We start from the raw sequence: 11,717 nt of genomic DNA, 5'->3' as shown, positions 1-11,717 counted from the left end.
TATCCATCTATCCATCCATCTATCCATCTATCCATCCATCTATCCATCTATCCATCCATCTATCCACTCATCCATCCATCCATCTATCTACCCACTCATCCATTTATCCATCGATCTATCGATCTGTCTGTTTGTCTATCTGTATATTAGAAAATACATCATTTCCCTCTTAAACTTGTCACCAAAACTTACTTTAGCACTTAAACTTAACTTTTAATTATTTACCCCTCTTAACAACTTTCAACTAAATTTTTTACCACCTAATTGCTGACGTGACAAATTTTTTAAAAATCAGAACGTAAATAGCTTTAAAAACGTGAAAAAAAGGTGGGGTCCACCTTTTAAATTTTACAAATTATCTTTATTTATGTATATATATGTATGTATAAGAAGAAGAAGAAAACATCTTTTTCACTTCTTATCCTCTTCAACCCTGGCCCCTGCCCTCTCGTTCCCCTCACCCCCCACCTCCACCCCTCAGCACATCATTGTAACATTGAATTTATTTTTTTCTTCTTTCCAGCAATGAATCAAAATATTTGTCAATTCCTTGTTAATTTTGATTGTTAAAAACGTTGAGGGAGTTATAATTGAAGGTTGAAATAATATTTTAATGGAAAAAAAAATCTTAAATTGATTTGAGATTTTGTGTATTGATATATTTTTGTGATCATGTACTTGTATTTAGTCCATTGTTGGATTTTCTCAAGTTAATTGAAATTAATTTTTCATTTGATGAAGAAAAAAAAATCATTGAAAAGCCTGCAACAATTGAGAAATGAGGAGAAAAAGGGGTGCGATTATTTGAAGAAAAAGAAGGGGGAGGGGGGTTGTTGAAGAAAAAAAAGAAGGAATCGGGGTGGGGATGGGTGGGGTGGGGAGCTGTAAAGAAGAAGAAACGGGGGGAGAGGGGGGCTGCGTCTGCTAGAGAAAAAGAAGAAGGAATTGGGGTGGGGGGCTGTCAAGAAGAAGGAATTTTTTTTTTTGGGGTGGGGGGGTGGGTGGGTCTATTTAATATAAACATATATATATATATATATATATATATATATATATATATATATTTAAAAGAGTATATTTTATATATGTATTTTTTTAATAAATATTATATATATATATATATATAAATAGTATATATATATATATATATTTTAAAATATATATAAAAAGTATATGTGTGGAATCACTTTTTTTTAAATACAATTTCTTAAGTGACAATGACATGGCACTGGTGTGACACTGATTTGGTAATGACATGGCACGTGTGTAGTGCACTCTCCGTTGTGAGAGTGGGATTTTGATTTTGAGGTTGAATTTAATAATTTGGAAGTTGTTAAGGGGGTAAATAATTGTCCGATCAGTTTAGGATTTAAAGTAAGTTTTGCTGACAAGTTGAGGGGCGTTTGATGTCTTTTCTCTCTCTCTCTCAAGAGTCAACTGAAGTTGTTGAGAAAAATAATGAATTACATGAGCTGATCTACTTTCTTGCTGAATCAAAACTTTAAAGCCACTTGGATGCTCTTGCATATTGCTTGCTCCATCATAGCATTTTTCTCGTATATAAGATAAACTCAAAGAATGTTGAATAAGATAGTTAACAACTATTTCTTTTAAATATACAATACTGGTATCATGAACATAGACAATCCCTATAAATCGTTCCACAACAGATCCCCCACCATCAACATATCGCAAAACAATTGTTATTTTCTCCTTATGTGACACATCACAAGATTCATCTACTGGCAATGAGAAATAATCACAATTTAGATTCTCCATAATAACTTTAATTGTTTCAAGTTTACATGCAGTGAAAAAATCTTTTTGAATTTTATGAGAAGTCAATTGATTATTTTTTAGAGTCTTTTTCAACATAAGATCTCTAATTCTATCACAACGACTTGCATACCATCAATGAATTTCAAGAAAGTTACCCATATTCAATGATGATTCATCTTCACGATGTCTGCGGAATGCCAATCGTTGATTCAAAAGGAGTCTTACCACATCAACAGAAGCTTGTAAATGAATTTTATATTCAAGTTTGGTTTGATTGGATGGATTCACAAATGCGACTTGAATTGATTGTTCTTGTCGCATTAGATCTTCACACTTTTTCTTTGCCTAATTGTGATCACTGTTCGGACCTCCAACATGCATATCTAATCTTTTCTTTTTGTACCAACTTCTGAATCCTATACTTGAAAAATGCTTCACCTCCACCTTGATGAATGCTTTCATCTTAAAATAAATAACAACATAAATAATAAGCGACATCTTCAATTTCACTATACTCCAACTAATCATGATATATTTTATACCATTTACGATTAAAACAACATTTTAGTCCAGAAATATCTCTTCGCGGAAACTCGCGAACTCGAGGTTGATGAGGACCTCTTTGAATATATGCTTGCCTAATCTCATCACAATCATTCGAATGATATTCCCAAATAGATTTTCTTTCTTTTGGATCTGTCGGTAAAGAATTCAAGTTTACTCTTTGCTTTTGTTTTATAGAAGAATGATGATTTTCTTCTAATTGACTCAATTTCTCTTTCATGCGAGGAGTATTTTGAGTGTATGAACTTGATCATGCCAACTTTTATGATACCGGAGTGAAATATCTCTTCATTGAATTTAGAACCTGTATTGCCGAATCAAATATCTAATTAGAAAAGTAAGAGTTATTTTACGTATTTGAATTTTGAAAATTTATAAAAAAAAGTAACTAAAATTGAAGAGAAAATTAATTGTGATTTTCTTCAATTTTAAGTAGAAAGATTTTTTTTAAGTTGAGAAAATAAAAAAAAATGCAATAATTTTATATCTATAAAAAATTAAAAGTAGAGAATAAAGAGCAAAGAACAAACTTGCTAAATTTCTTGATTGATGTGAAATTTACTTTTTTTCTTGGAGGCTATAGAATTTTTTTAATCTTCTTTGTACAGAATGAGGAACAAGGGGGAATTAAGGATTGAAGAATTAGCATATTTTTAGGAATAACGTTGAACAGTAAACTTCTTTTACCTAAAAAAACGTGGCTAGTTTTACCTTTTTTTTTCTCCACTAAGGCTGCTGCTTAAGAGTTTTAATAAAATAATTGCTGCTATAGGGGTTCGACCTCGCAACGTGTGTCTCAAGAATTGAGCCCGCTTCCACTGGACTAGCCACTTCACTTGTTCAAAGTGGGTTCAAAATTAAATATATACTTTTATACTTATACAGACTAATTATATATATATACATATATACGGTGTCATTTTTCGATGAAGTAGGTTCATATAAACCCACTTGATCCTAAGTGGGTCCACATCTGAGTTGTTTTATCTGCTGAAGAATCTTCATCTGACTTAATGTATTTAACATGATTATCAAACTGCTTGGAAGTTAGTTTAATGTTGTAGTCCATGGGTGTAGAGGCAGATTTAGCAATTGTTTAGATAACAACTTTAATGCATACTTTCTCTAAACTCAGATCTTGCAAATTCAATATCAAGGAAAAACCTTAACTCTCTCAGATCTTTCATCTTGAAGCTTTGTTGCAGATTTATCTTTGCGTCTTCTATCAACTTAAGACTGTCAGCAATAATTAACATGTCATCAACATAAACTAGTACAAGAGTAACTCCTTTGTTGTTTTCTTAATGTACAGTGATGGGTCATATTGAACCTGGTTAAATTCATACTTAAGTAAGGATTTTGATGACTTGTTATTTCACTGTTTAGGGGCTTGCTTTAGTTTATGTAGAAGTTTGAGTAGTCTTCGCACTGCATTTGTCCCATGAATAGCAAATTCCTCTGGGAATTCCATGTACACCTCGTCAGTTAGATCATCATTTAAGAAAGCATAATATACATTCATTTGTTGAACAACCCATTTTTTTCTAACCGTAATAGCCATAGTTGGGTCCACACCTAAGTTGTTTCATCAACTGAAGAATCTTCATCTGACTGAATTTATTTAACATGATCATCAAACTACTTGGAAGTTAGTTTAATGTTGTAGTCCATGGGTGTAGAGGCAGATTTAGCAATTGTTTAGATAACAACTTTAATGCATACTTTCTCTAAACTCAGATCTTGCAAATTCAATATCAAGGAAAAACCTTAACTCTCTCAGATCTTTCATCTTGAAGCTTTGTTGCAGATTTATCTTTGCGTCTTCTATCAACTTAAGACTGTCAGCAATAATTAACATGTCATCAACATAAACTAGTACAAGAGTAACTCCTTTGTTGTTTTCTTAATGTACAGTGATGGATCATACTGAACCTGGTTAAATTCATACTTAAGTAAGGATTTTGATGACTTGTTATTTCACTGTTTAGGGGCTTGCTTTAGTTCATGTAGAAGTTTGAGTAGTATTCGCACTACATTTTTCCCATGACTAGCAAATTCCTGAGGAAATTCCATGTACACCTCATCAGTTAGATCATCATTTAAGAAAGCATAATATACATTCATTTGTTGAACAACCCATTTTTTTCTAACCGTAATAGCCAGTACTGTCCTAACAATCTTTGATTTTTACAACCAGAGAGATGGTTTCCTTGTAATCAATTTCTTCTCTTTAACCATGTCTTTTCTCCACAAGTCTAGCTTTAAATCTTTTCAATTTATCATTGGATCTGTACTTAATTTTGGATATCCGTCTACAGCCTATTGGCTTCTTACCTTTAGGTAAAAGAATTATATCCAGGGAGTGATTAGAACTAAGAGCTGATATTTTCTCCTTCCTAGCTTCTACCCACATTGAATCCTTACATGGTTCATAAGAACTTGTAGATTTAACAACAAAGGAGGAATTTACAACATAGGATTTATATTGAGAAGATAGTTTTTCATAAGTAACATAATTTGCTAGATCATAAGATACCTTCTTGGTCTTTCCAATAGTGATAAAATAGTCATCCACAGAGGTGATTTTTTCTCTTTGGATGATGTCCTCTGATCTTGACATGCAGGTGTCTGAGTGTCTGGCCTCTCAGCTATAGAACCCTCTGGTTATAACTCTTATTGTTGCTCCAACACTTGAGGTGTACTTATAGACTGAGTGTTATGCATGTAAACTTCAATTACAACTTTATCAGGCACATGTGTTTTCAACGAAAACACATGATAAGATGTTTGTGTCTGATTTAGCTTGAAGGGAAACACATCCTTCCTGAATAAAATATCTCTACATAGAGAAAATCTGCTAGATATGTCATAAAGAACATATCCCTTTTATGTGTGAAAGTATCCCATCAATACAATATTTCTAGCTCTAGGCTTAAGTTTGTCATGTTCATTAAGCATTTTGCAATAGCATAGACACCTTAGTACTCTTAAGTGATTATAGCTTGCTTCCTTACTATATAATCTCTAATAAGAAACCGAATAAGGAAAAACTGAACTAGAAAACCTGTTAATAATGTGTACTACAAATAAAACACAATATTCCCAATGATGTATGGGAATACTAAATTAAAACATAACAACTTCTGTGACTTCTAATATATGCTTAAGCTTCCTATCATCAACACCATTTTGCTGAGATGTATGGGCACAGGTTGTTTGGTGTACAATGCCATTAGTACTAAACACAAAGAGTTTAAAAACTCAGTTTCATTATCACTTCATACTACTTTTAACAACTTTGTCAAACTATTTTTTAACATAAGTACGAAAATATTGAATCTGAAAATAAACATCAGTCTTAAGTTTAAGCAGAATTATCCAAGTGAATTTTGAGAAATCATTCACAACGATCAAAAAATATTTATTGTTATTCATAGTTGCATCTTATAAGGACCCCATATATCCATGTGCACAAGATTAAAATGGCATGTACTTTGAATACTGCTTGAAAGAAATAAAGATCTAGTTTATTTTGCACAAGGACCTATAGTACATTGTCTTACTCTATCTTCTATAATCTGAACATCAGTAATAACTATTTTTCTTAAGAGCATGTGCAGACATACGTCGTAATCATGTATTCCAAAGATCTATGTCATCATTACTTCTTCTCAACACACCATCACTTATCACTTTATTAGTTGTTGGCTTTGAAACCTTATTGTTTTGTTATCCAACCAGTAGATATAATACTCCATCAGGCTTACCAATTTCTCTATCCTTTTCAATGTAAAGATTCTAGGAAGCACATAAATTAAAAAAAAATTACAGAATATTTGCATTCTTTGGTCACCTGAGAAACTGACAACAAATTATATTGAAACTCTGGTATGCTGTATACATTAGTTGTCATATTTCCTTTTGATAAACAACTACTCCCCACATATGTTACTTAAGTAATACTACCACTTGGTAAATACATCTCTCTTGGTGTTTGTAGCTTTGTTATAGACTGTCCAAGGAGTAAATCTAAATTAGCTACCATGTGATTTGTAGCCCCAATATCTATAATCCACTTTTTGGACTTAACAAATGCAAAGAAAGCACTAATACCTGTATTAGAAGTACTAGTTGCATTTGTTGAATCTCTTGCATGTGAACCAGTATTGTTTTTATTGATCATTCTCGAGATTTGCTTATATTTCTCTTTAATGAATGTTGAACTTCTTATTTACTAATCTGAGTCATCAGCAAGTCTGAACCTACTTGAAGTCCTGTATCATGAGATGGAAAAACTTTCCCTGCATGCTGATTACATGATCCTGAACCATGCAGTCCAAACTATGTATCAAGAGACACATTATAAGCTACATTACTTCCTTTCATCCTAGACTTTTTCTTGAATTTGTGATCATTCGGATAACCAACAATTTTTCAACAATTGTCTCTGGTATGCCCATTTAATTTGTAGAAATCACATTAAAGGTTGTTATTCTTCTTAAACTGCATAGTATTATTCCCACCAGTTTCATACCTTGTGTATATTGTCATTTCACAGTTACTTTCAAACATAACAACAGGACTAGACCCCAAGATTCCGACATGAGATGTTATAGCCTTATGACTTTCATCACTTGTAATCATGGCATATGTCTGCTTTACGGAAGAAAAATGAGTCATGAGTAAAATTTGGGCTTCTTGCTTATGTATATGACTCATTTAAACTCATCAGAAACTGAAATAGTTTCAATTTTTGCATATGTTACGTATATTCCTTGGATTTGTCACTAGGTGGCACTAATGCCTCAAATTCTTCCCACAGATCTCTCAATTTTAAGAAATAGGATGACACAGATGCATTTCCCTGAGAGAGGGTTGCAATTTCTTTATGCAAATTAAAAGTCCTGACATCAGCTATCTTGGAAATCTTTTTTACAATTCTTCCCAAACAACACTAGTCACGTATGCATATATGTTCCTCTAAGAAGTTCTTTAGTGACAAAATTCATAATCCAAGACAAAACAATTACATTTACCCTCTTCCAGTGACTGACCAAATTCATAATCCAAGACAAGACAATTGCATTTACCCTCTTCCAGTGACTTTCCAGGTAAGTAGAAAACTTATTATTAGAGCAAGTTCCATCGAAAATACCGACTTTATTCCTTCCTAATAGGGATATACGCATAGTTCTAAACCAAATAGAAACATTCTCAACACTTGGAAATTGAAAGAAAGTGATTTGAATTTCACTTACATCAAATGGACTGAAGAAGAGAGGGTAATTATAATCTAAAGTAGTTGATGAAGATCTTGTGGATCCTTAAGTTTCAACACCTATTTTATTCACCATTTTTACAATTTCTTTCGTAAACTCCAAATTTTGAACCCAAGAAACAACTTTAACTTATTTTAGAGATTAATAGTTGAATCTCATTCAACTACAGAATCAAATTTATTCAGCTAGAGTACTCTAGCATGTAGACTCTGATACTATGTGTTTTGCGAAAATTTTGACTTTTAAAGAGTAGCCACTTAATTTTGAAAAAGAATTAAGAAACCTTTATAAGATACTTTAAACGATCAAAAATAGAAAAATCATTTAAGTTTAAAGATTCTGAGTAAGCAGTTCCTATTAACGTTTTAGGAAGGTGTTAGACACCTAAAACGTCTGCTAACTTGTGGTTATCCGGACTGCTTGAAAACATTTTTTGATTACCTTGTACAAAGATTAATTTGTTGAAAAGTGGTTGATTTTGAAAAACGACTTGTGTAAAATGGATTTAGGCGACTTAGTAGGGATTTTAACTAAGTCTAAACAAAACTAATAAATAAATAAACACATAAAAAGGGGGAAGAGAGGAGAAAGTAAAGGATTTAGGCCATTAGGCCCAAGTCAACGAAACATGTCCTAGTCTAATTGGGCTTTCGACCTATTTTGCCTGTCCTAATCTAGTTTTCGAGCCTTTGGATCGAGTCTTGCTCCACCTGTATTAAATTTACAACTTTGGCTTCGAGGATCAAATGAATGAATAAATAAATAAATAAAAAACGATAATGAATATATAAATAAATAAAAAGATAAAAAGAAACTTTCTAGTCTCTTTGCCGGGACTTTAGCCCATTCTTATGTGTTCGACTCTTCATAACCATGCGCTATGTGATCGGCTTTCAAAGTCTTCTAGAAAGTGGGCCTCGATGGCTCGTTGCGTAATGCAAGGAAAATGAGTCCGATTGGACTCCCGAGCGAGTTCATGCAAAAAAAAAAAGATGAATGAATTAATGTATGTTCTCGAGAGTTTTTTACACTTATAGATAAATTATGCAATAAAAGCACAACATTTTAGGCGAAAGAGAATAGTAATTCACTGGCTACAAATAGACACGTGACCTATAAAAATATCTAAATACACGAACCCCAAGATTATGAAAAGTGTATGGCTTACAAACGAGTCAATTAGTTAACGAATGTATTAATTATGACACTCCAAACGAATAAATCCACACTCTATAATCTCTACATTATTTCAAGGGAGTGTCAAGCCGGTTAATTGACCAAATCTCAATTACTTTCAATCACGTATGGTACCAATATAATCACCAAAATTTTCAGAAAAATTTAAACCAGATTCTCCAACGAATATGCGAGGCAAATCAACGCACTGCCTTTAGTTAGGACACAAAGAAGAAAGCTATTCAATGATGGAAGCTATTCAATGATGAAAAAGACAATTTTATGGATCACCAAGATCCTGTATTATTTCTATCAAAAGAAAGATAGGAATATTTCATAACATGATACTTACAGACATTAAAGACTAAAAAAAAAGGATAAGAGCTTGACGTTATGCTAGGCTACGATTTCGATTACATGAATGCCAGCAGTATATGAACAACATCGTATCTAGAGAGACCCAAATGACTATGAATAAGAGAAATCAAGAACATACACTGTGCAAGATTTCATCAAGATACGATTTTCAATTCAAGTTGCCAGACAAAATATGGTATAGTCAGTTTTCTATAGACATCTTTTTTATCTTTATAGAGCGAGACGAAGGGAAAAGATACATTTAAAAGTTCATATTTCAGCAAAATACATAAACACACAGAAAAGCAAATATTTCAAAAGCTCATATTTCAGTAAACTACATAAACACGCAGAAAAACAAACATTTAACACAGAACGACGTTGAAATTACAGGAATATCACAACGAAAATATCATCACAATCAACCTACGGCCTTCAAGGCATCTATAGCAAACAAATCCAGCAACTACGATTATAACTATTATTACGAGTAACACAATTATACAGCTAAAATACTAAAAGGAGGATCGACTAGAAGAAGAGAAAAATATTTGAAGCTAAAAGAGACGAAGTGTTACCTGTTCCGGAGCAGCAAAACAAGACTCGAGCTTCATCGAAATCCACTTATCACTGAAAAGTGTCGTCGTCAACTCGGGAACTTTGATTAATCGATGAATTTTATGAAGCAAAACTTTTATACTAAGAAAATGAGATTTCTTTGCTCAAAGGTTTTTATCCACCTTCAAGGCTTACCTTCTTTAAGAACCATCGTTGGCTCTTTATAGAATGAATGAGGGATTCAATTTTAAACCCCCACCAATGTGGAATTGGTGAAATCGAGGGGTAATTTTGATTTTGTAGAAAGGGGAATTCGAATTTTGAAATTGAGGATTAGGATGAGTTGTATAAATTGTATGAAAATCGTACAAAATGGTTTGATGATGAGTTGTTCATCATCGTTGGAATCCAACGGGTTGCTGAGCTGGACGTTCGCGGGTCACTGGGTTGAGTTCTGATACGGGTTTTTGTGCGGGTTTCTGGTTCAGGTCAAAGAAAAAGGAGAATTGGGTGGTGGGTCGCCATTGAGATGGTTGTTGTCTCATTGTTGGTTGAGAGTTGTACGCGTATGGGATTATTTGTATTGGGTTTGGCTGTTGTTGTTCGGTGTTTGTCGATGATGTTGTTGTTAATGATTAAGGGGAAAAAATAAGGGGACTAGGCCGGGTTATGTTATGATGTTGGGCTGGTAAGAAGGGAATGGGCTGATTTGGTGCGTTCCATTAAAACTGGGCCGAAGAATTAGGGGTTATTTAATAACCCTAATTAAATCTAATTGATTGGGGTTATTAAATAACCCTAATTAAATTTAATTGGATTAAAATAATTCCAATTAGGAAACGGTAATTTGGGGGATTAAGATTGAATTATAATTTAGGCGACTTGTTTAAATTCTAACCAAATTGAATATCCATTGGTCAATTGCATTACAATTGGGGCCAATTTGATTTCAATTGAGGTCATATTTAATTAGCTCGCTAAATTGAATCGCAATCCAACACGAATCAAGTAACAAATTAACCTCAAGTTTCTTGATTTGATAAAAATCAAACAAATATTCCTCCAAATAGAACATTTTTAGAACAAATCATATTTAAAATCAAAACTTTATCCATTTGGATTAATTTTCAAGTGTAATCAATAAAAGTCTAATTTTAATAAAGAATGTTCATTTAAATAACAAAATTTATACATTCTCGTATAAAAATATGAAAACGTATAATCGTTAATTAAATGATAAAATTAACTCAAATAAATATTTTAAATTGCATTTATTGAAATAAAATAATTGTTGTGACTTTATTTAAAAATTGAAGAAACTCAAAATTAAATTGGATCGTGGAGGGCAAAAATTAGGTGTCAACACTATCTAATTTAAGTGTCAATGACTTAGAGTTTTAAGAGATTGAAGATGAAGAAGTAGAGTAGACAGGAGAGGAAGAAGAACACAGAGAGAAGAGAATTTCTATAAGAATAATTTTTTATATTTCTCAACTGATAGAATGTACATTGAGAAGTCTTTATCTAGATAAAATCATACTTACTACTTTTATACTAACAGATAACAAATGGCTTAACCGTTAACTACTTTTTCTACCAGTAACTAACTTTTATACTGTAACTAACTTTTGGACATTAGCTAACAAACCACATAGTAGCAATAATATTCTTAATTAAAGTTGCATTTGTTTCTATTATGATTCAGATTTTTTAATCTGAATGTACATCTGAATGATAAAGATGTTGTCTCTAGATTTGTAAACTAAATGATTAAGACTGTTGTTTTCAACATCCAAATGAGCAACATTTATTTATTTGTATAGACAATAAAAAATATAATTCACATACAATATTAATTATATATTAAGAAAATATTTAAATTAGTACAATCAAATTATTATTTGATTAAAAAAAGTATGTATGTTTGCTAGTGATTTTGGAGATGGTTTGTATTGAAGGTAGTGGTGGTAATGATTGATGTTAGTGACTAGTAATGTTGGTGGT

Source organism: Capsicum annuum, chromosome 12 (genome assembly GCF_002878395.1).
Source record: "Capsicum annuum cultivar UCD-10X-F1 chromosome 12, UCD10Xv1.1, whole genome shotgun sequence".
NCBI classification, from domain to species: Eukaryota; Viridiplantae; Streptophyta; class Magnoliopsida; order Solanales; family Solanaceae; genus Capsicum; species Capsicum annuum.
This window is presented reverse-complemented; position numbering follows the sequence as displayed.